Genomic DNA, 26,336 nt, shown 5'->3' with positions numbered 1-26,336 from the left:
ACAGAGAAAGCGAGGAGGGGTGGCTGTGGTCTGTACTCTCTTAGGGAAATCTGCGGGAGCGTCTGGACAGGACACCCAATCTCCCAGAGGGGGGCCTCGGGCAGTTCCAGCTGCTGTGACAGAGTCCCACAGACCCGGAGGCTTAGGCAACAGAAGTTTGTCTCTCACAGTTCTGGAGGCTGGAGGTCCAAGATGCGGGTGCCGGCATGGTGGGGCTCTTGGAGAGGGCCCTCTTCCAGAATACAGGCAGCTGTTTTCTTGACTCCCATAAAGTAGAGAAGGTGGGTGGGGGCGGCAAACTCTCCCAGGACTCCTATAAGGACACTAATCCCACTATGAGGTCCTCACCCTCAGGGACTTGGTGAGCTCTAATCACCTCCCAAAGTCCCCCTCCCCTCATACCATCCCATTTGGTGGGGAGAGTTTCAACATCTGAATTTGGGGGGACACAAACCTTTAGTCCATAATAAGGGCAAAAGAGCAGTTCCCACGCTTCTGGATTCTCTGCCCAGTCACCTGGCCAGGGAGAGCCCCAGATTCCATTCCTCACAGACTGAGGATTCGAGATTGCCGGAGGTCACCCCAGCATGAAGCCCCCTCTCCGGTGTCCAAGGAAGCTGCTTCCCAGCTCATTCCTGACTACTTCCAGGGACACAGGCGTCCTCCCTGCCCAGCAGATGTCAGAAAGCCCTTCTTCGGGGCGCCTGGGTGTCTCTGTCTGTTAAGCCTCAGACTCCTGATTTTGGCTCAGGTCGTGATCTCGTGAGATTGAGCCCGTGCTGTTATCGTGGAGGCTGCTTGGGATTCTCTCTCTCTCTCTCTCTCTCTCTGCCCCTCCCCCCACCTCAAAATAAATAAATAAACTCAAAAAAAAAAATAGAATGCCTTCTTCCAGTCAGCCACAGTCCACCTCCCTGTCCCCCACCTCCCCTCTTCTGAGGACACAGTGGTCACAGCTGAGCTGTCTTCCATACAACACACCCCCAGCCTCTCTCCCTAGGACATGGTTTCAGTTTGGCCCCGATTCCCCCGTGTCAGGACCCTCCAGGAAGCCTAAGAAATTGCGAGCTCTAACGGCTTCATAGGAAGAAAGATGGGGAAGTTACTTCACTTCTGTGCCTCTGTTTCCACATATAGAGTGGGGAATAAGAGAAGAGCCTAGCTCCTCAGATGGGTGTGAAGACTGAATGAGAGAGCACACGGGAGGCCCAGAGCACAATGCGGGGCACAGTGGAAGGAACCTGTACCTGTCAGCTACCATTTTCCTACATGTATGTTTGGACAACATTTTTTAATTTTTTAATTTATACGAGAGAGAGAGAGAGAGGCAGAGTGTAAGCAAGAGAGGGTCAGAGAGAGAGCGAGCAGAGGAGAGACAGAGAGAGAGGGAGACACAGAATCCAAAGGAGGCTCCAGGTTCTGAGCTGTCAGCACAGAGCCTGACGTGGGGCTTGAACTCACAGACCGTGAGATCCCAACCTGAGCCGAAGTTGGACACTTAACTGACTAAGCCATCCAGGTGCCCCGGGACAACGTTTTCTAATAAAATCATATCATACATTATCTTTTGTAACTTGTTTTTTGGTTTTTTTTTTTCACTCATTGCGTATGAACATTTCCCTATGCCATTAAGTATTTTTCAAAGCATTTTTAATGGCTGTCATATTTCAGTGCAGGAGTTCTGGTGATTTATTTAATCATTCTCGGTGGGGTTACTTCTGTAAACTTTTTTTTTTTTTTAACCCAGGCTCCCAGGTTGGAGCCACCAGGGCGGAGGGGTGGGGGCACCGTCAGAGCCACCGACCCTCGCCCCCCACTTTCCCAGCATCCATTCCCCGCAGCCTGTGCCTGTTGCCCTCGTTCCTCAGCTGGAATCAATCGCCTTCCCTTCCGGCCCGTCCCTCCAGCCTCATAACATCAATCAACCAATGAGCCACCGCTGGGTGCCCAGCTCAGTGCCAGCATCAGTGCCAACACGGGCTGCCTGAGAGAAGAGGGGTTGACCTGTCTTCAAGGACCCTGTTCTCCATCCAGGGAGGTAAGCTGTACACAGCAAGGACGGGGGAGGCGGCCCACTGAGGGAGGGTGGCTCAGAAAGACAGAGAGGAGGGGTAGGTGGGAACTGTGTTCCCTGGGAACGCTGAGAACAAAGACAGGAGCACACTGTAGGGGAGGCATCCGTGGGGGCAAGGTGCACCCTGACACTCTGGGCACAAGGAGTCTCTGCGGGTGAGTGGAGGGGGCTGGTTGGAGAGGATAGTTCGGCAGGACCACAGCTGGGAGCCTTTGCAGGGTCGCAGTCCTGCTGGGGTCTGAGCCGGTGGAGCTGTCCTCCTCTCCACCCCCTGCCTTGGGCCAGATTGCCCCCCCCTTGGAACTAATGCCCCCAGTGGCCAGGGGCAATCATTTCGAAATGAAGGTAATGACCCAATTAGTGGTTATCCATCAAGTTCAGTTATCTTTCCTTGGGCTGGGGAGCAGAGAAGCTGAGTAAACACGTGCCTTGGACTGTGACATAAAACCAGCCCCCCTCATGCTGCAAAATGAGTTCAAGATGCGGGCTTGAGCTGCCTCTCAGGGCCTGCAGGATAGCATCTCTGTGGCCCAAGGAGGCTAGGGGAGCCACCGAGCTTACCAGGGGCAGGGTCTCTGAGATGGCAGTTCCCGACCTTGGCCAGTTGCCCCACTGGGAGAACGGGGAGAGGCTCCAGCAGCCATGGGTCTGGGAAAGAACTTCACACCCACAGCCGGTGTCTGACCAGCATGCCAGGCAGAGGGCTTTGGTTTAGCTCAGTGCTGGCCCCAAGCCCCCCGCTCTGAGCTTCCCCAGGCATTAACCGGCTGCCAGAGCCCACCCCTCCTCCCCACCTTCATCATCCAGGCAGCTCCTTTCCACACTGGTGGGTTCTGTCTGGGCCTCCTTATTTAGACTCTAAGTTCCTTGAAGACAAGAACTTTTAGAGTCTTCTCATCAAAGGACAGGCTTTGTAGCACAATGGGGGTCATCTACTCTAAGAGTCTCATTTTAAAACGAGGAAGGACCGCCTGGGTGGCTCAGTCTGTTAAGCGTCCGACTCTTGATTTTGGCTCAGGTCATGATCTCACGGTTCACGAGATCCAGCCCTGAGTTGGGCTCTGTGCTGACAGTGTGAAGGCTGCTTGGGATTCTCTTTCTCTCTCTCTGTCTGCCCCTTCCCACTGCTTTTGAGCATGTGCACTCACTCTCTAGAGTACTCTTATTCTCTCTCTCTCTCTCTCACTTTCTCTCAAAGTAAATAAACTTTGAAAAAATAAATAAAAATAAAATAAAAAATGAGGAAACTGAAGCCCAGGGATGGGACATCCTGAATGTGAGAACCTGCATTCACCACGTATCCTCTCGAGTCTTTTCACTGCAAGGTGAGCCTTTTTACCCTCATCTTCCCCAAAGAAGGACACCAGCCATCACTTCAAGCAACCACCCAAAAGTGGCGGGCCATACGTGAGCCTGTCCTTCGCTCTGCTCCATCATCCAGAAACCCTGAAATTCTGTCAACGCTGGGTTTGGAGTTGGCCTCCAACTTCCCACTCCCTCATCTCGCTTCTCCCTGACTGCTCAGACCACTGGAGAAAGGCATTACGGGGTTGTCCTGCTCAGTAGGTTCCCACTCAGAGTCTCACACTGCCATCTGCCCCCTACCCCTCATGTTCACAGCTGCCTCCAGAAATTATTTACAGAATGCAATCCATACCACCCGCTGACTCGGCTCAGCCTGGCCTGGTCACAGCAACTCACCCTTGCTCCTCTTTGTAGCTTTACAGGGACCATTGAAGGACACACCCGTGACCCCCAACACAGAGAGGCCAGAGAATGACATTGCTAAAACTGAAACACGACCCACCCTCCCGCACTTTATTCTCTACGAGAAGCCATTAAGCAGAGGGACCTTCTTCCCATCATAAAACCTACCCATCCAGACATCGTCCATCCTCCAAGCTCTCCTGAGGACATAGCACATGAGCCCGACACCGAGGCCTGCCCTTTCTATGGCAAGATTGCAGCCACCGCGGCACAGGGATCCCCAGTGTGCTGAAGCTTCCCTGTGGATTCAGCACTTCTTTCTTTTGGCCAGGTAAGTGCTCAGTGACCTCAGGTGGCTCTCTCTGCTCTGAGATGCAGGGGTCTGCTTTCAAATGACCCAGTTTTCCTCGTGTGCTCATCTTACACTGACCTCATGTGTGGACCATCTGCATATTAACTGCAATATGTTTTAAGGAGTTATCCAATCTCCTTTTCCTGGGGTCTCTTCGGCCCCCTCCCCTCTATTTCTACCTATGAAGGGTATAAGGTCTGTGTCTAGATTCATGTTTTTGCATGCGGATGTCCAGTTGTTCCAACACCATTTGCTTTTCTATCTTTGCTTTTTGTCTTTGCATTTTTGCCAGAGATCCGCTGACTAGATTTATGTGGGTCTATTTCTAGCTCTCTATTCTTTTCACTGATCCGTTTGTCTATTCTTTCACCAAGACCACATTGTCTCAGTTACTGTAGCCTTATAGTAAGTCTTGGCCTCAGGGAGTGTCAGTCTTCAATTTTGATCCCTTTCAATACTGTGTTGGCTATTCTGGGTCTTTTGCCTCTTTATGTAAACTTAGTTTGTCAATATCCACAAAACAACTTGGTGGGATTTTGATTAGGAATGCATTAAATCTATAGATGAAGCCGGGAAGAATTGACATCTTGCCAATATTGTGTTTTCCTATCCATGAACGTGGAATCTCCTCATTTATTTAATGGAGATATCTTTCATCATGGTTTGACATCTTTGATACCTTTTATCAGAATCCTGTAGTTTTCTTTGTATAGATCTCACACATACTTTGTTAGATTTATACCTAAATATTTCATTCGGGGGAATGCTAATAGGGGCCACCTCTCTCCTGTCTCTATTTCTGTCTGTGAAAATCCCACCAACCATGGGCTTCAGAGGGAATCCCAGCTCTGCCACCTGTATGCTAGGTGTTCCTGGGCAATTGATTTAACTCCTTTGAGCCTCAGTTTCCTCATCAGTAAGATGGTTAAAATAACAAGTATCTTTAAGTATCACCTCTTCCATGATGCCACTTCTTATGACTTCATCCAAAACCTATTTTACCCATTGCATTTTTCCTTATAGAACTTCTTTCATGGCAATGGTAAATGAGGGAGATAAGAGAATAGGGAAGGTGGGAAAATAAAAAATTTTAGGGGTACAAAAGTGGATGTTATTCCACAATACTTTGATGGTTGAATGGGTAAACCCAGGAGGCAAATGGGTTTCATTTCACGTGGTCACATGATTTGGGAAGGTATTGTTCAGAGCACAGAAGAATGGTGCTGTGATTAATTAATAGCGTCTGCCATGGGCAGTGGACCCTAAGTAATGTATTTGCCAATGATGGAATAAACTGTAGATCTATAGGGTATCATTAACTGGACATGGCTGCCAGAATTCTTTGTTTCATAGGTGAAGAAACTATAGTATATACTCAGATACACAGTTGTGTAAAATTTCTCTTTCTTTTTCTTTCTTTCTTTCTCCTTCTTTCTTTCTTTCTTCTTTCTTTACATCACCTATTTCTTTAAATACATATAGCTCAGATACACAGTTGTGTAAAATTTCTCTTTCTTTCTTCCTTTCTTTCTTTCTTCTTTCTTTACATCACCTATTTCTTTAAATACATATAGCTGTGTCCCATAGGAATTTTGATATTGTAAGTTATATAGTTCTAAACCTCAGTTTCTTTCTGGCCTAGCTGTTTCCTCCTCAAGTGAGACCTCAGAACATTATAGAAACTTGGAAGAAGACGGGGCGCCTGGGTGGCGCAGTCGGTTAAGCGTCCGACTTCAGCCAGGTCACGATCTCGCGGTCCGTGAGTTCGAGCCCCACGTCGGGCTCTGGGCTGATGGCTCAGAGCCTGGAGCCTGTTTCCAATTCTGTGTTTCCCTCTCTCTCTGCCCCTCCCCCGTTTATGCTCTGTCTCTCTCTGTCCCAAAAATAAATAAACGTTGAAAAAAAAAAATTAAAAAAAAAAAAAAAAAAAAACTTGGAAGAAGAAACACTTTGTTCCATGACACAATGAGTGCTTACAATATACTCAAGAAGGACAAAATAATATATAAAACAAATAAATAAAGCATATGTATCGCTCCTACAGAAGAAGGATGAGAGGAGAAATTAGAAGAGAGAAGGAACCCCTGGCCCATAAGAATCAAAAGGCTGACAGCCTTATAGCTGGGAAAAGTCTGATGTCTGGGTGCTTCACCAAGAGAGGACTCAGTATCCATGACGACTGTTGATCAAAGGGTAGGGGATGCAGGATACCAGTCGGTGGCTTTTTTGTCCTGAGATATGGTTTCCTTGAAAGTTCAAGAGCTTCCGGAGGAGAGATTGTGTCGCAAGTGAGATCATTCCCACATTGCCTCTCCACGTGGAATAACAATCCTTGCAACACTCGCCTACTGTCTATGCAAGCACTTTACCTACGTTGGCATTTGGCCATCTCAGCAACCTTTTGCGGTAGACAATATCATTTCCATTTTACCGGTAAGGGCTGAGATTTAGTGAAGTGAATTGTCCAGGACAGCACAGACAGTGGCAAAGCCAAGACTTGCGTCCAGGGATTGTGACTCCAAATCTTTACCCTATTCCACACTGTTTGCTGGTCTAAGTGGCCCCATACATGGTGTGGCGTGGTTTGAACAAAGTCTTGCTTCAAATCTGAGCATGGAATAGTTGTCCTCGCGAACTCTGACCCTGTTTGATCCTGCTGGATTTCCACAGCTGCTTAGGTCGGGTCTCTGAAAAGAATACCCCTACTGGGACTGTTCCTGATTATCACTCTGGAGAGGTCCCTGCTTCCTGAAGGAGATACACCCAAGGAAGATGAAAACCTTGAAGCCTCATTTTTTGGCAGGCCCTCCATGGCTCTGGGCTGCGTGCTGTCCATGAGGAGGGAGCACTGTGGTGCCTCTAGGCAGCCAGCTCTTACTTGTTGTGTTTCTGTTGGTATGCATCCTCTGTGGGATCCAACCATATTAAATTGCTTCAAGCAGCCTATAAAATAAAGACAACTGCAAGGCCATAAGGAATAGCATATCCCCAACCATAAATAAATTAGGGCTCTAATTCCATCAAGGCATGTGGGTGACATCACACACCATGAGAGCCGGGCTTAGAAGGGCTGCTCACAGCTCCACAAATCTGAGATGGAATTACCATCTTAATTTATTTACATCTTCTGGTGGCTAGGTTGCTGTGACAGATGATTTCTGAGAAGTCTGGTCCCTCCAGATTTTGACCTTGTGTTCTGCTCTTCCCCTCCTCCTCCCCCACTTGCCCTCCCCCACGCCCCAAGGCACCCCCACGCCCCTTATTGTATTTTATTTTCTCTGTGGTCTTGGTAAAGAACAGGAAGGAGGGAAGCACCTAGCACTGAGTGGAGATGGCAAATTCCAGACACAGAGGAGAGGCCTCCCACAAGTGGGGGAGGCACAGAAAGAATGAATCTCTCCTGCAGCCATGATTTGTTGCATTGCCCCGGGGCCATTTATCCATGACCTCTCTGGGGACATATAGCCTTTCCTTAAAATTTCGATTTAATTAAATCCACTAGGTGTGTTCTTGGATGTCAACCATGTCCTAGGCAACGTAAAGCAGTCAGAACCATATGGAACCGAGGAATTTTGGAGGCAGACAGGCTTTCAGCAGTCTCTGAGTTAGTTTAACTCCTCGTTTTACAAACGAGAGACCCAAGGCCCAGAGAAATAAAGTGATTTTTTCCAAGATCATGTGGCTAATTAATGGCAGAGCCAAGTCTAGACTGCAGAAAAAGTGGGAACGTCCGCCAGGGCCTCACAGCCTAGTCGGAGAAGTAAGACAGACATCTTCAAAAGAGTTAGCTAATAACATGAGAGAGTACATAAGCAGAGCCAAACCGAGGATTATAAAAACTGAATTCAGGGAAGGAAGGAAGGAAGGAAGGCAGGCTGACTGGCAAGTTGGGGACAAATGTCATGGAGGAAGCAGCAGTTGAGTTGGATGCTAAAGGGTAAGAAGGATCTTGCTCAGCAGAGATCACAAGAGAGGGCATTATAGGCAGAGAAATAATCTGAGCAAAGATCTGAGGGCTGGAATAAGCATTGCCTGGACAGAACTCAGTGGGACCTGAGTGGGAGAAAGGGGTCAGTATCTGAGTGTCAGCACTTGCAGGAACCAGAAGACTTGGGACTCAACCCTGAGATCAGCTGAGAGTACAGGAAATTCTCAAAGATGAAGTGACACATGAGTACCTTTCAGCCCTGCTCCTCAAAATGTGGTCTGGGAGCCATGAACTGAGCTTTGCTCCACCTGGGAGCTTTTCTAGAAAAGCCCAAGCTTGGCCCCATCCCACACCTTCTGAATTGGACCCGCATTTCAGCTAGACCCCCAGGTGACTCACGGGCACATTAACATTCAAGGAGATCTTCTTTAAGAAACCTGGCATAAAAGCATAAGAGACTCTTAAAAACTGAGAACAAACTGAGGGTTGATGGGGGGTGGGAGGGAGGGGAGGGTGGGTGATGGGTATTGAGGAGGGCACCTTTTGGGATGAGCACTGGGTGTTGTATGGAAACCAATTTGACAATAAATTTCACATACTGAAAAAAAAAAAAAAAGAAAGAAACCTGGCATAGTGTGAATGCCACTTCTCGGCTGTTCCAGAGTAGTTCCCTGGTGCTGCTCACTCGTTTCCTGACCCAGGATGGCTGAGCAAACGTTATTTTACTCAGAAATTCTTGCAAAGTGAGGGAAGCTAACAACTAACGAGCTGTTTTCAACTAAAGTGAAATGTTCCTGAATGCTAAGGTTAGCAATTAACAAAAGATGGTAACACTAGATTTTTGTGAACACAAAACATTTTACTCTTTTCCATCTCGCCATTCTCTTTTTTGGATTTTGGAGCCCAGGGACATTCTTCCAAAGATCAGACATTTTTCCAAGCCCTGGAATAGTACCTGATGTATGCAAACGGTTGTGGTGGGTCTTGCAAGGACAGGGACTCCCCACACAACTCAGGGCAGCTTCCTGGGGAGTTAGTAAGACCCCAGCAGGGAAGATGAGAGAATCTAAGACACCTGCCCCATGTCACCAGACCTCAGGGGAACACTCCAGGCCGGAGTTTGATTCATCAAACCCCGGAGGCCCTTCCCTGCTCCAGGTACCACATAAACCCCGATCCTAACGCTGCCCAGGCCCACGAGGTAGACAGAGCCAGCAACGACTGAATTTTCTACCAGCCCACCAGATGGGAGCTTGGAGTCGGAATTCAGTTGATTTAAAGAAAATATAGAGTGATGTGTGTGTGTGCACGCGCGCGCACGCCTTCGTCTTATAGACCAAGATGAATAGTTGCTATATTTTCTTTAAAAAAAAAAAAAAAAAAAGAATTCTCCCAAGGCCTCCTCCAAAGGGAGGAGAGAGTGTGCATATGCTTGAGGTAAGCCACAAGCGAAAGCGCAAAGAGTCAAGGGAGGCTTTCAACTCTTCAACTTTAGACTGACGTTGACGTGGAGTGCAGTGCCCCCCTCCCACCAAACCACAAAATATGCGCCAAGTCTGGGTCGTAGCTTCCTCTCCCAGTGACCATCTTGAAGTGCCTGGCGCGTGCTTTTCAAGGCAGAAATTCCACCTGTGCCTCCTTGGTGGTAGCTGACATTGCTTTGGTCTTCTGGGAACTGTTGCCCCTCGGGGAATAGCCCAGGGACCCGTCTGCCTCTCTCCACAAGGAATCTGTGCTGGGCACCTGCCTGGTGAACCTGCTTCTTATATGGGCCCCAGTCAGGCCCCTCAGCGGGCTGCTTTCTCTGAAGCTCCGGGTCCCTATGTCTTCCCTTCCACTCAGGGAGACTTCAAGGAAGAGGAAATCTTCCATGGCAATGGGAATCTTGCCGGGAGCCTCCTCCCTTCATTCTTTTTTCAACTGAGATTTAATTCACATACCACAAACTCCACCCTTTTACAACGTACTATTCAGGGGCGCCGGGGTGACTCACTTGGTGAAGCGTCTGACTTTGGCTTAGGTTATGATCTCACAGGCATCGGGCTCTGCCCTGACGGTGGCGAGCCTGCTTGGGATTCTCTGTCCCCTCCCCACTTGTGCGCTCTCTCTCTCTATCTCTCAAAATAAATAAATAACTTAAAAAAAATAAAATGTACTATCCGGTGATTTTTAGTATATTCACAAGACTGTGTAATCATCACTGTCTAATTCTAGAACATTTGTATCACCTCAAAAGGAAACCCCACACTCGTTAGCAACCACTCCTCATTTGCCCCTCCCCGCCAGCCCCCTGCAAATGCTAATCTGTTTTCTGTCTCTATGGATTGGCCTATTCCGGACATTTGCTGCATATGGAATCTTACAATACATGGCCGTTGGTGTCTTGCTTCTCCTCCTTCTTATCTTGCTGCAAGTGGGCTTGTCTCAGTCATTTCTTACGAAGGCCTAGAAGTTGCCAGTCTGAGAAAGATGGTAATGTTCCTGGAGCAAATTCTCCTGAGACTCAGCTTTACTGAAGGGACAGATCAACGCACAGGAACACATTTAGGCTGAGGGCCTTGGATCCAGCCCTCTGCTTACACTCCAGAGCAAGGGCTGGCCACCACCACGGAAACCAGCTTTGCTCGAACAGATCCTGCCTGGCCACGGCCATTTCATATCAAATATTTGAATGGCTCTTCACAATATAAAAAACTTCCTCCTATGGAAACAAAGGGTAAAAGACTCACCCAAGGTCACACAGGTCGGAAATGGCAGAGATAGCGTTGAAATTCGGGACCTCTGTTCCAGTGCTTTCCCAACAGCTGCCTCCACGTTAATGACTCGGGCTGCATGCGTAGAAGACTACCCTATCATCCTTCTCTTCCCCTCAAAGATCCCTTCTCCCCCCCACCCCACCACCAAAAACCCTCCTGGGGGTAATAGGGTCAGCTGTGAGCTGACAAGCAGACTCTTCCTTTTCTTCCTCCCCCAACCCCCTCGCTGAGTTTCTCTCTTGCTACATCCTGAGACTGCCCAAGTGATCCACTAACGTTGCTAATGATCTTCTAGCAATGAGGCCAAGTGCTTTGTTTTCCAACTTTCTGACTGTGATCTCTGGAAAGCTATTGAACCACTTGTGCCTCAGTTTCTTCATTTTACAAATGAGGATACTATTAGTCCTGACCTTTTAAGGCTATTGAGAGGATTGAAAAAAAAATTTTTTAATGTTGATTTACTCTTTTGAGAGACAGACAGAGCATGAGCAGGGGAGGAGCAGAGAGAGAGGGAGACACAGAACTCAACATAGAGCTCGACACAGGGCTCAAACTCACAGACCGTGAGACCGTGACCTGAGCCAAAGTTGGACGCTCCACCGACTGAGCCATGCAGGAGCCCCAAGGCTACTGAGAGGATTAATTGAAATGCGTAAAGACCTGAGAACAGTACCAGACACACAGTAAGCACGTGATGTTTTTTGTATTGTACGTGTTTGTTATTTCTCATGCTGTCGAGCACAAAAACTCTATTGAACATACTATGTCTTGCACAAAAGAGATGCACATAAATGTTGGAGGAAGAAAGGAAAGAGGGATTGAAGGAAGGAAAAGAAAAGAGGTATAAAAAGGAATTTACAGTAGCTTCTAGATATAGAACAAAGACTGATCTGTAGCTAAGTTTTCTTTGTTCTTTTAAAACATCTTCATATACACACCAAGAGAAAAATTCCGGCAGTGCAGAAAAGACCAATCCATTGGGAACTTATGAAATTCACCTCAAGTTGCAAACAGAATGGCTAGGATGTGTCCTCTTTGTTGACCAACCCCATTCTAGTGTTGGAGAATCAATACTCAATCCTTTCAAATCCGTTCTCACATCTAAACCCGCAGTTACTCTTGATTACATCAATTGCCATTTTATTAGATTCTCATTTCAGCATCCTGAAGGCCTGGCTTATTTCATCCTCTGCGTTGGCTGGGTATCAGGTTCTCTGTTGGGTTTATCTTCTTTCTGTTTCCTCGTGACCTTCCTAGCGAAGGTGGATGTTCACAGCATCTCCTCGCATTAGTGTGAGGACTGTTTGGTTCGCTGTTTTCCTTCTGGCTTGTGCCCCTCATGCAGCTCACGTCAGGAAATGCTCTGTGTCTAGTGAGGGAGTGTGTCGGGAGAAGGTGATGTGAGTGAGGTGGGGTTCCAGACAACTAGGAGGTTCTTCCTTCTGACCTTCCTATATTCACCTGGGTTCCTGATCCCCAGGGCAGCAGCTGGAGACTGCACCGGATAGCATCCCTACCTTGGACAGACCCAACCTCGGAAGGCTGCCGCACCCTCAGTGCTGTTCTGAGAGAAGGTATCTGTGTTATGGGTAGGCTCTGAGCAGTCGTATTCGGGCCTTAATGACCACCCTTCTCACCTTTCTAGCACTGGAAGAGCTGATTGGACCAGGGGCAGGCATCTAGATCAAGGGCGGCCAATCCGGAAGATGAGCTACGCCCATCAACTCTCTAAGGCATTTGAACCAAGAAATGCAAAGTGAAGGGTGTAATTAGCAATAAAGCTAAAACAGAAGGTCTGCCATGTAAGAAGAAACCAGAGAAGCCATGATAATCTAGTGTGAGCCAAAGTTACATGGGAATAGAAATTATAAGTAACAGAAGCCAGACGCAAAGAGTTACCAGGAGGGGAATGGAAAAGACACCCGACGAGGCAGAAACACAGGTCGCTTATGGGAGAGGACCCTGGTCCAGCTCCCTCAGTTCGAGACCACATTCTGGTCCAGGCTAGGAGTATCCTTCAGATAAATCTCTTCTCTTGAGGTAACTTGAACAAGTCTCTGTTTCTTACAACCACTGGAACCTAACTGTTGCCTCTGTGCTCCTCAGGTTTCTCCTGATTGGGCATCAGGACTAATGGGGGGCCCCGGACCATCAGCAGGAGCAGGCCCCGGACTTTTAACTCAAGTCGTTGCCCTGCACTTGGAGTCTGGGATCCAAGGTAATCCAACAAGCACATACACTGAGCACCTGGGAGGCCCTGTGCAAGACCTGGCAGAGCTAAAGGTGAGTAAGAAAGTCCTTGCCTGGAAGGAGCTTGTGACCTAAATAGGGTGAGAGGGTGTGAGAAACACACAGGACTAAGTCCGTACAAAACACAACAGATCAGTGTGTCAGAGAAGGAAAATAACGCTTTGGAGTTTCGGGGGGAGTTGTGGTCACCTTAGGATGTGGGGTTCAGGAAAGCCTGCCCCACTTTGCTGGGGCTGCGCACGAGGAGTGTAAGATATATGCAGATTGCTGTTGCAGAGCTTGGCGACTGAGGGGATACGAGGGGTGAGGAAGGCAGAGGGTGACGCTGAGATTCCAAGTGACATTGTCAGCTTAAGAGGGAAGACGTGGGTGATGGGTTCGGGACACCCTACCTCAAAACATGGCACCTTGGCATATCGGGTATCTTCAGCTGAAGGAGTTTAAAGGAAAATAGCAGAAGCAGGAAGGTCACTCCGACCTCCCCCACCTCGTCCTTCTTCCCTGAAACATGTCACAAAACCCCCATGTGAACAGGTCCCCTCCCTGCACCAGGAGGGAGACATTCTTACCACTGGAGACAGAGAATTTGAGGCCCAAGAAATCTGTTCGGACAAATCGGGTTAAACCAACCCTTATCTTCCTAGTAACTTCACCGCCCCCAGCAAACCCTTCTGCCTCGTGGATTCTTCACAAGTGTGTTGTTTCTTTGTCTACAAGGCGTGAAATCTGCCCCCTCTGGCTGCTTCCTCATTCTCCTATAAAGGCTCCGGTGCACATGTAAAACTTTAAGAACATTTGTGTGCTTCTCCCCCTGTTAATCTGTCTCTGTCAGTTCAATTTTCAGACCCACCAGGGACTCCAGGAGGGTGGAGGAAAGCATTCGCCTCCCCTGCACTGGGGAGTGGGAAGGAGCTGATGAGACATTTGGCGTGTGGAATGCGTGATTTTAACCAGCAGACGACAGGGCAGGGGGGAGATCCACCGACAACGAGAAAGGTGGGTCCGGGATTTAGGACAGAGAGTAGATTTAGGAATCTGGAGGAAGGAGTCCCTCTGCAGGGAAATAAAACTGAGGAAGAAAATGGGAATGCTGTGTGGCTGAAGAGACCTGACCCGGAAGAAGGGAGGAAAGGAAAACGAAAGGAGGGGGAGCCACGGGACCGCGTGGACAGCCTCGGGGAAGGGACAGCATCTCAATGAGAAGGGGTGTCTTCACCCTTCCAGGAGCCCCTGCTGGAGGGGTGGGAAGGAGGGGAGGGGGAAGGGCGGTCATTTGAGGAAGATATGAGCAGACGAGTTGCAAGGAGCCAGGACAGAGGAAGGAGGGAAGGTGCAAGGAGGCACCTGTATAGTGAAGGTCAAGCAACTGAACTCCGGGGGGGCAGCAAGCACGTACCTACAGACTTTGTCCTCCACCATGTGGGTTTGGAGCAGGGTGGGGGGGAAGAGAGGATGAGACCCAAAGAACAGCCCCTGAGCAGGACGGAGTATGCATGTCATAGGCCGGGAGCCAGTTTCCCACCAAGATGTCACATTCTCTAAATTCATCTCATTGTAGCCCCCGTAGGCTTTCCTTTAAAAATTATTTGTGGGTTTTCTCGGGTGCTTGGGCAGCTCAGTCGGTGAAGCATCCAACTCTTGATCTCAGGGTAGTGAGTTCAACCCCTGCATTGGGTTCCACTCTGTGTGTGAAGCCTACTCACAAGAAAGTGTTAAAAATTATTTGTGGATTTTCTACTTTTATAAACAGTTCCTTGTTTGTTTGTTTGCTTGCTTAAGGACTCAAGGGGTGGCTCATTGGTTGAGCATCTCACTTGGGCTCAGGTCATGATCACTGGATTCATGAGTTCGAGCCCCACATCAGGCTTGCTGCTGTCAGCTCAGAGCCTGCTTCAGATCCTCTGTCTCCCTCTCTCTCTACTCCTCCCCTGCTCACGCTCTCTCTCAAAAATAAATGAACTAAAAAAGAAAAAAAAAAGGATTCAAATAAGACAAGAAGAAAAGTGTGCCATAAACCCTCCCTCCTCAAAGATGAACACTACATGTTTTTTCCACAACAGTCAACACACACAGAAACACCTCTCGAAAAAAAAAAGAAAAAAAGATCAAAATATACACACCAATGGACATTTTTTTTTAATTGAGCATATTGTGGAGCTTTTCCCGGATGAGTACACATAGATCTACCTCATCTTGTAATAATCACGCCATGTTCCATTGTGTAGATTACTGGACCACCGCAGTTTATTTAACTAATTCCCTACTGATGGACAGTTAGGGGGCTCCAACGGTATGCTACTGGGAATCATGTAATGAATATATCTATTTCTTCCAAAGTTGTGTGAGTATTTCCATAGGATAAATTCCTTATATGTGGAACTTCTGGTTGAAAGGGTAGGGACATTCTAAGTTTTATGGATAATGCCAAATTGCTCTCTAAAAACATGCCAGTTTACTCTTCTGTCCCCAGCCTGGAAGTTTCCATTGTCCCCACACCCTTGCCAAACGGGGGTTTAGCAGTATCTGTCGTCTTTCCTACTCTGATAGGACAATGTAAAAACTGCCGTTGTTTTCATTTGCCTTATTCATAATTGGAGAGACTGAACATCTTTTCATAAGATTTGAACATTTGTAATTTACCTTCTATTCTGGGAATTTCTGTAAATATTCTTTTCCCGTTTTTGTAATGAGTTGCTCGATGTTTTTCCCTACTCCTAGGAAGACAATATTTTAAGAGAGGTACACAGAGGTCTGTACTAGGAAACATTTCTTTTTTTTTTTAATTTTTTTAAACATTTATTCATTTTTGAAAGACAGAGAGAGACAGAGCGTGAGCAGGGGAGGGGCAGAGAGAGAGGGAGACACAGAATCCGAAGCAGGCTCCAGGCTCCAAGCTGTCAGCACAGAGCCTGACACGGGGCTTGAACTCATGGACTGCGAGATCATGACCTGAGCTGAAGCCAGACGCTTAACTGACTGAGCCACCCAGGAGCCCCATGTGCTAGGAAATGTTTTTAAACCGTTTTGTGTATCCAGAGAGCCATACTACCTTCAACAGTGAGTACTTTGTGGATACTCATAGCGGCGAGGAAGATAGCTCATGCAATAGAAACACACATAATATTGTCTAAAAGACTGAACTTGAACATTAGAGATATCGGTGTTAGCAACAGAGATGTGCAAGTTTGGAAATGATGTATTACCTCAGATTCAAGGAAGGTGAAGTTTGACGTGGACACCAGCTGGTGACACAGAAGCAGATTGGAGGGTGACACAAAACCAGGACAGATTGCTGCCTGGAACCCCCTCCCTGAGAGTTATAGCAATTCCAGGCTTGGAGGAAGTGGTATTAACCATCAGAGCATGGCTGCCACCGTGCATGCCCATGATGTGCCGTTGACTGTTGCTGCTAATGTGCTTGGGTTAGAAGTTTAAGAAACTGCATATTAGTTTATTCCTTTGTGTGAGTTCTGGTGTCTCAATCCTTTGTTGTCCTTATAAAGTCCCAAGTATCCTTTCATGTTTTATCAAGGGCTGAGACCTGAACTCGGGCAAAAATGCATGTGTGCGATGCAGGAATAGCAATGGCCAACAGTTTTTGTCACCACACTGATGCCCAGAGTAGACAGGAAAGACACTCAGATGGTTCCAGAGCAGTGCCTGTTCCCATGCGAGTGTACCCCCCATTTTTACAAATGAGAAAAGGGGCCATTGTCTGACCCCCGTGGTACCCTGGACCACATACCCAATAAATATATTTGTTAATTAAATTGAAATCTTGATGTGGTATACACCCCAAGGAATCAAGAAGCCATAAAAGTTTAAAACTAGACCTAACACTTGAATTGCTAAATTCAAGGACACAGGTTCATTCTATTTTGTTCCTGGACATCATTTCTCCCTAGGAGACAGTTTTTCTTCTACCAGTTTCCTTTTTTCTTTTAACTTTTTTAAACATTTATTTATTTATGAGAGGCAGAGAGAGAGCATGAGTAGGGGAGTGGCAGAGAGGGAGGGAACACAGAATCCGAAGTGGGCTCCAGGATATGAGCTGTCAGCATAGAGCCCGATGCGGGGCTTGAACCCACAAACCGTGAGATCATGACCTGAGCCAAAGTCAGCTGCCTAACCGGCTGAGCCACCCAAGCGTCCCTCTTCTACCAATTTTCAATCGCTTCCTCACCCAACGCACCCTTATTCCCTCCCTTCTGGAGTTGAGACCAAAGAAAGGCGCTCCCTGCGGCTCTTCAGTTTGGCTGTGATTGACCAGCCGGTCCTTCCAAAGTGCTGGCTGGTCGGGGGACTCTCTCTGGCAGCTGATGAGTCCACATGCGCTGCCTGATTCTGCTGCTTTCTCCAAAGCGAGTGACCGAAAACATGCCTTTTCCAACAAGGAAAATATGTACTATTCGGTTCCCAAGTCATGTTTCATGTTTACAACGGTCTTCTCATCATCGTTAGTTGGATTAAATTTAGTGATTACAAAGATTTTTGTTTTTATCAATAATACCCTTGATCTTGAAAAACAAGAGCAATTTAAACAGACCCAGATGCTCTAAACTCCACCACATGTTTGTTGTATTTTTTTTTTAATCGCATTGTATTTGAGGCTGTCATTTAAATCAATTAAAGATGAACGTTATTCCTATGGCCACGTTTCCCTGGCTTCTCACACTAAACCTTTCCTGTTTCTAGTTATTCAGTGGCAGAAGCCTCGAAGAAAAACGTTTAATGTTAATTATTATGTGGTCCCCCCAAACTCTTGTGAACGGGTAGGTTCCCCTACCAAAGCCCATGAGAGGTAATCCCAGGGGGAAATTACCCTGGCCCTGCCAAGTCATTGGATTTTAAGTCACTGCTCTGTTTATCTCCTTTCAGCAAACGTTCCCCCCCCCTTTAAAATGGATCATTTAGTTTCATTATTATCACTACGATTATCAACAACTCTTTCTGTCAATGTAATTCAGCCAAGACTTACCGAGTGTCCCCTGACTTTCTGTAAACATTTCCTCCATCTGTAAATCGAAGCTTCTCCAGTGACTCTGGTCATGCGGCAGTGAATTCTGGGAGCTGGATGGGGGGGTGGGGGTGGGGGAAGGCATGCAACAATAAAGCAGCAGGCTGTGTGTATAATGTAAAGAGAAGGTGGCTTGGCATCAGGGGACGTGACTTGAATCCTGACCTTGGCATCCATCGGTGACCCTTGGGCATGTGATCTGACCTCGTTTGAGTTTTCGTTTTCTCACCTGTGGAAAAAAACACATACGTAAAAGACTTCTTGACAAAACACTCCTCCAGACACGTGGGTGGGTAGCAGTTGTGTACAGGGTCCTGCAACAGTGGGCCAGCACGGGGCCAGAGCTGTGTCCTGTTTGTGCAAGATGGGTCCTTCTCTGAGGAACGAGGGTCCCCCTGGGGACCTCAGTTCTGGCCGATAAAGGGAGCCTGAGGAGCTCTGGCCAGAGCTGGGGGGAGCAAAGACATGTGAGAGCGCCCTTCCGGGTGGAGATGGGGATCTGGTGCTAAAGAAAGCCAGCAAGGGGCCTGCAGAGGTTTCCTGACCCTTGGGATGAGGATGAAGAAATAAATCTCTCCTTGGGATCCTCCTGGGAATGACGCAGGACCTTGGCCCCTTTCCTCTCCAAGCCAGCCAGGTTTCTTTTATTTTCTGGGCTTATTTCCCTTTTGTCCTTCCTTAAGATTTACAGAATCCTTTTGAGAAATTCCAGGTGTCACCACTAAGGGCAGTTCAGAGAAAGGGTTTGTGCCCCCACTGGGCTGGGTCGTTCAAACAGCAGCCCCTGCTCCTGGGCCCAACAAGGCAGGAAGAGTGGGGATCAGGTTGGGAGAGCCCAGGGATGACTCACACAGACAGACCAGGGCCTCGTTCTCCCAACTGCTCCTCCCACCTGGAGAGGTGAATCCGTCTGGAGTTTTATTTTTGCTCATTTTTAAAAAATGTTTATTTCTTGGGGCGCCTGGGTGGCTCAGTCAGTTAAGCGTCTGACTTCAGCTCAGGTCACTATCTCGCGGTCCGCGAGTTCGAGCCCCGCGTCGGGCTCTGGGCTGATGGCTCGGAGCCTGCAGCCTGCTTCCGATTCTGTGTCTCCCTCTCTCTCTGCCCCTCCCCCGTTCATGCTGTGTCTCTCTCTGTCTCAAAAATAAACGTTAAAAAAAAATTTTTTTTAAATGTTTATTTCTTTATCTTGGAGTTCTATTTTATTACAAGAGGCAGAACTCTCTCACCCTCTTTCCCAGTCTCACTTTCCAGATACCCCAGTCCCCGACACCCAAGTCAGCTAACAGCCCCCGTTCTACGCTCGGCTGGGGCCAGACACTCTGAACTGTTTCCAGCGGTGGGGAAGGGTTGCCTGGAGCCATCGGCACTCTTTCCCAGGCCACAGGATGACCCAGCGCACACGCTGGTTGGCTAAAGTGAGACTGGAGCCTGTGGCCTGGAAAAACACTTCTCTGGCTTGTAGGCTCAAAGGTCGGTCTCACCTTTGATCTCTCAGATTGGGCTCCAATCAACGGAGTGAACCAGCCCCTTTGTGATGTAATCACTCCCCCCACCTTTTTTAAAATTTCTTTTAAAGTGTATTTACTTATTTTGAGAGAGACAGAGAGAGAGACAGAGAGAGAGCACGTGAAAGAGGGGCAGAGAGAGAGAGGGAGAGAGAGAATCCCAAGCAGGCTCTGTGCTGTTGTTGCAGAGCCTGACGCAGGGCTCGATCTCACGAACCGTGAGATCACGTCCTGAGACGAAATCAAGAGTTGGAGGCTTAACCCACAGAGCCCCTAATCACTCCCCTTTGTGATGTAAAGGGCTGGATAAAAGTGAACTAAACACGGAGGCTGGGGCCGTGTTCCAGAAATCAATTTGCTGCTAGGGGTCAAGTGCCTTCCACTGAATGTCAAAAGGCCACTTAAAGATCAGCAGAAACCCCCTTGTCATCTGTGTTTGTTTTCTCTGTGCTGCGAGGAGCCTGGTCGGTAGGAACTCTCATGGTTGCAGGCAGCCGGCTTCCAACTCCTTAAGCCCGAATTGTAATAATCACAGCAGCTAACAGCCTTTGTTTTTCTCCAGAACATAATGTATGCCAGACACAGATGATCTCCTAAAATCCTCGCAATCAACCCATGCATTTGGTCTTCTTTTCATCGTTTTGATAAGGAAACTGAGATTTAGAGAAGGTGATCCGCCCAAAGTCACACAGTGGGGGGTGGGGGGGGGGGCGAAGGCAAGATGCAGGGGAGGCCCTGGCCTCCTCGTCACTACCCACACTTCAACCGTGGCTGGTGTGAGTTACGTCTCCTGCGGTCACTGGTACCAGACACAAACAGTGGCTGGCTAAATAAAGAAGTAAACAAATAAATACAGGAGTAAGGAGAGGGCTTAGCCTTTACTGGAAGATCTCTAGAAGGCTCTCAGAATCCAGTGGAAAGCTGCACCCCCAGGCAGGGAGGAAGCAGGGCAGCTGGGGGCCTGAGCAGGGTCGGTGGCCCTTCTGTCCACAGCACTTGGTGCCAACTCTCATCTTCAGTGGTTCAAAGCTTCGAAACCTCTAGAAAAAGAAGTCAGAGATCCCCACTTGGTCAAGTGTACATCCTGGACCAATCAGCTTTTGCCCACAGGCCAGGGGCAGGAGCAGACACAAGGATGCCAGGAAGGGGTAGGACAAGAAGTTCCTACAGAGAGAGGGTCATTGTGAGCCAAGAAAGTCAATGATGATATCAGAAAAGGTGACCGAGAGGGACCATTAAATCTTCCTACACATAGGGAGTCAGCAAACACAGAAATCTAACCTGACTGCTGGCGGGCATTTGGGCCCCCGTGAGGTAGACCTGTCTGACCCCATCCAGCCTTACCGGGTAGGTTCCCTCTGCCCCCAGTCTCTCCATCACCTTTATAAGGCTGCCTTGTCAGTGCCTTTGCTCAGTTGGTGCCCCCACGCCTAATGTATCCTCCCTCCTCTCCAGCAACCCAAACCTTCCTCATCCTTCAAGGGAGGTCCCCATCCTCCAAGAAGCCTTTCTTGGCCCTTCTGCTCCTTGCCCCCCCCCAACTGTCCTGCCTCCTATAAACACCTAGACCATCTAATCTGTACCTTACATCTTACTATTTAGCCCTGTTCTGTATTATTTATTGTTCTTATCTATTTCTTGGTCTTCTCTCTGCCCATTTGAATAGACCCTTTGAGAGAAGAGACCTTATTTTCTCCATTTTTATATTGTCTCTGTATAATCTAGTGTAGGACTGAACACCATAATAAAAATAACCACAAAAATAATAGCTCTCTTTTTTTTATTTTTCTTTTAAATGTTTATTTATTTTTGAGAGCAGGAGGGAGGAGCATAGAAGGACAGAGAGAATGGGAGAGAGAGGATCCAAAGTAGACTCTGTGCTGACCACAGAGAGCCCGACGCAGGGCTCGAACTCATGAACCATGAGATCACGACCTGAGCTGAAATCGGCACTTAACCGACTGAGCCACCCAGGTGCCCCAATAGCTCCCTTTATACAGCCTTTCAGAGGCTTTTTTTTTTTTTTTTGTATATTATTTCATTTGCTCATCCCAACAAGTCTGCAAATTAGGAAATGAAAATAATGTACTCCTGACTCAGCCACATGATGCCTGGGGCCTCAGCCGGAGGCTAAAATCATCTGGTGGCTGGTGCTGGCTGCCAGCTGAGATTCCACTGAGGCTGTCGGTTAGAACACCCCCCATGTGCCCTCTCCATGTGACCTGGGCTTCTTCATGACATGGCAGCCTCAGGGTAGTTAGACTTCTTACACGGTGGCCCAGGGCTCCAAACGTGAGTGTCCCAGAAGAACTAAGGGAATGGTGTGGACTTTTCTGATCTAGTCTCCAAGGTCATGCAAGGTCACTTTCTACTGCCTTCTACTGGTCACAAGTGAGTCACTAAGATTGGCCCAGATTCAAGGCAAAGGCACATAGACCCTCGCTTCTCAATGACAGGAGTGTCAGAGAATTTGCCCAACATGTTTTAAAATTGCCTCAATTTCCCATTGGACAGATAGAAAAACTAAGGCCCAGGAAGGGTAAGTGAGCTTGCATAAGCCTATGCAGCTGACTGGAAAACAGCAGAGTCAAAGGCATCCCAGCTCCCTCAGCAAGTGTCATTCTCCTGTCTGCACCTGGCAGGTGATATATTAATGGAGAATCTAGGGCAGGTGGCAGCAAGGTCAAGAAGGAGGGGGAGGGGGGGCACCCGGGTGGCTCAGTCAGTTGAGTGTCTGACTCTTGATTTCCACTCAGGTCATGATCTCACGGTTCATGAGATCAAGCCACGCATCAGGCTTTGCAGAGACAGTGCAGAGCCTGCTTGGGATCCTTTCTCTCCCTCTCTGTCTGGTAAATAAATAAATTTAAAAAAAAAAAAAAAGGAGGAGGGGGAGGGCCAGTGGTCTTCTCTGCTCCAGTGGGCTCCTTGGATCCCTCTGACCATTTTGAACTCTAACCCGTGTGAGAGGTGCCCACCTTCTTGGTGCTGAGAAACAACTCTTTTAGATAACTAGGAAATAAATAAAATGAGAAGCTCACCGCCAAATGTGCATGCTGTATATTGAGGAACATAAAGAGAATACATCTGTCTGTGGCCTATTTCAGGGTCCGGGGAGACAATCATGCAAAAGAGACTGGGGCTGAAGCCTGAGCTGGAGGCTGGAGGCTGGGGACTGGGCTGCAGCTGGAGGTTAAGTGCTGGGGGGCTGAGGTTGGGGAGTATGACTCGGCACTGGAGGCTGGGACCCAGGAGTGGAGGTCTCTGACTGCTTCACTTTTCCAATATGGTCTGACACTCAACCCACGGTCTGCATGCTTATTCACACATCTGCTCAGCACTTGCCTGCAATCACTTAAGTTTTATTATTGGACTTGTCACCATATTAATGTAGCTGTACGCTTAAATTGATGGTAATTGTAAGTTTCCTGAAAAACCTTGGGTTTTTTGCAAGTATTAATTAACTGATTCACTTACATTAAAAACAATTATGTAACCGCAGACCTGCCTCCCTAGCTCTTCATGTCAAAGATGGGGGTTTCACGTAATGCATAAAATATGTCGATCAAAATTTCACAATTAAGGTCAATTTTCATTTGGAAAGTAAAGATAATTAACCGACTCACACCTGTAATCTCCTGACATGTTTCGATTAAGAAAATAATTCTTTATAAACTTTGCAATCTGGACACTCAGAGAACATGTTAATACAGCTACTGATAAATATAATCATTAACAAAATAAATCAGGACCCCTGGCTGCAAATCTGAGGGGGCATCTGTTTTCATGGTAAGCCAATGACGCTAGAATTTGGGAATGCTTGTACAAAGGCCCAGCTGGGTCCTTAAGCAGCTGAGGAAAAAAACACCAGTGGCATTCTCTGGCCTGCCCCCGCGGTGAAGCCCTTCCCACAGAAGCTGAACGTGTAAAGGTTTTTCACTCTTCCTCTGTTGCTTCCTAGCTGTGTGACTCTGGGCAAGAGACTCGATGTCTCTGAGTCTCTGTTGCCTCATTTATTACCTGAAAAGAAATGGTATCAGTCTCATATTGCTGCTGGAATTGTATATGAACGGATATCTAGGCAACATGCTCAGCACTATGGCCAGTGGTAGAACTCAGTAAAAAGGAGATGCTTTGGGTTCGTTGAGCCCAGGAGGGGAGGCGAGGAGAGGGAGGTGGGAATCTCTAGCTATAGAAACCTGGGCAAGCCCAGTCCTGTCTCCGCCCCTGCGGATGTGGATGTCCCATCTGTGGATGTCCTTCCGGGTGGCCCTCTGTGACCTCTCCCCCAGTGTGATAGGATGAGATGCCAGCTCCCCAGCCCCATGCTCCCTCACACATGCTGGGAACTCACCTAAGGCCTCACACCCGCCAAGGTAAAGGACGGAGGCTCTGAGAGTCGAGGGTCTCGAACCATTTACTAGCTCTGTCCAAGGTCGTGGCAAAAGAGCAAGTAAATCCCCCAGCCCACAGCTACCTTTGTGACAAGGCTCTGCTTTCATTCCTGTCTGAGAAACCTTCTCCAGAAACACTAGAGATTCCCTGTTTTGTGGCTCCTAAGCCCCCCATGGGCAGTTGAACCCCCCAAACGATAGACCTGACTCCTTGAGACCCATCTGCAGAGTCGTCCAAAAACATTAACTTCTAGATGTGTGCAGGTGGCAAGATATGGGGAAGAGAACCTGCCCAGCTCAGGCCCACCCCCCACCAAGTCTCCCCAAGTCTCTAAATGAACTTGGCCCAGCCCAGCCTCCCAGCCTTTGATTCTTCATCAGGAAATGGGGCTGATTAGAGGAACTCCAAGGTCCCTTGTGCTCCCCAGTTATATATACTTTTGTTTTCCTTTCTTACCTCCTTCAGAATCTATTTTATTGTTTTTTACAAAGCCGAAGACTCAACAGAGGTGTTTGACATTCTTTTTCTAAAAAGAAGACATTTGGCCCCTTGGACTGGGGCTTTGATATGTCTCCAGTAATGGGGCGGGCTTTTTCCCCTGACCCAGTCACCCCACAAGACCGTGAATTTGTCTGGGAAATGATCTCTCATAGAGGTTCAGTGCCCAGTGAGGTCTCATGGGGTAGATGGGGATCCAGACAAGGAGCCTGGGGGCAGGGATCAGCCCTCCCCCTGTGAGGTTGCCAGGCCAGCAGACTCGAAAGCAAGAGTTGGGAAGGGCCTTTCCCCACGGACCCTCAGTGAGTGGTGAGCAGCAGAGAGGAGGAAGGTGCTCTGCCACACTGGATTAATCCAGTTCAACATCTCTTTCTAGGACTCCTTTGCCTCTATACTCTCAGCAGAAGGCATCATCATTAGGAGAAAGCAACTGTGGTCGACTAAGTTCTCATCGTCGCAAAGAAAGCCCCCTCTGCACACTAGTCACACTATTCTCCCCCTCCTGGGAGTCTGTCCACTGGCTCTCCTGCCTGACACCAGCAGCTGCCGAACCCAGCAGGATGGCAGGAGTGGTAGGATTTAAGGTCAAAACTCCCGGAACCCACCCTGAACCCACCCTTACCATTGATTCTCAAGCGGTCCCCCAAAGGCAGCTGTTGCGTAAATCCCCTGGCTCCGAGGAGGCTGTGGGGCAGCAAAGAAGGCTGCAGGGAGAAGAGCTTCTGACTGAAAGCCATGAGCCCCGGATTCTTTTGTCCATCTATTCAACAAAAGCTAGTGAGAGTCGACCGAGTGCCAGGCACTTTTCTAGACACTGAGGTTATAGAGGTGAGCAAAACAAATACGAACCCCACCACCACGGAGCTTACATTCTAGTAGTAGTCTGGCAGAGGCCATAAAAGAAACAAGTAAATGAAGCAGAGAATATGGAGAAAAATAAAACAGAGAAGATCCCCAGGGATGGGAGGTGTGCCTTTCCTTTTTAAATTTTTTTTCACATTTATTAATTTTTGAGAGAGCTCGAGCAGGGGAGGGACACAGAGAGAGAGAGAGAGAGAGAGAGACAGAATCTGAAGCAGTCTCCAGGCTCTGAGCCATCAGCACAGATCCCAACGTGGGGCTCGAACCGTGAGATCATGACCTCAGCCGAAGTTGGACTCTTAACCTACTGATCCATCCAGGAGCCCCAGGAGTATGCCGTTTTTAGTAAGTGATCCGGGACCATCTCTTTGAGAAAGTAACATTGGAGCAAAGACCTGACATAGGTGAACTTCAGTCTTTTCTTTTTTTAATTTTTTTTAATGTTTATTTATTTTTGACAAGGAGAGCGAGACAGAGCATGAGTGGGGGAGGGGCAGAGAGAGAGGGAGACACAGAATCCAAAACAGGCTCCAGGCTCCGAGCTGTCAGCACAGAGCCAGACGTGGGGCTTGAACTCACAGACCACAAGATCATGACCTGAGCTGAAGTCGGACGCTTAACCGACTGAGCCACCCAGGCGCCCCAGGTGAACTTCACTCTCGACTCTCACCAGTGGATCCGTGGGGAGGTGGGAAAATCACTTTCCTCCTGGGTTTTCCTGGAAAATAATCAAACAAACGGGCTAACCTTAAATCAGTAACTTGCAGACATTTTTCCCCCTGTAGCAGGCACCTTTAGGGAAACGAAGAATTTACCCAAAGCCCTATAGATTAGGATAAAAGACAATGAGGACAGATCACCCAGTTAAATATGAATTTCCAGGAAACAATGAATCTTTTTTTTTTTTTTTTTGGTATATCCCAAATATTGCATGGGACGTCTTCACACCAAAAAGTATTTATTATTTATCTGAAATTCAAATTTAACTGG

The sequence above is a fragment of the Lynx canadensis genome, chromosome A3, assembly GCF_007474595.2.
Source record: "Lynx canadensis isolate LIC74 chromosome A3, mLynCan4.pri.v2, whole genome shotgun sequence".
Lineage (NCBI taxonomy): Eukaryota > Metazoa > Chordata > Mammalia > Carnivora > Felidae > Lynx > Lynx canadensis.
This window is presented reverse-complemented; position numbering follows the sequence as displayed.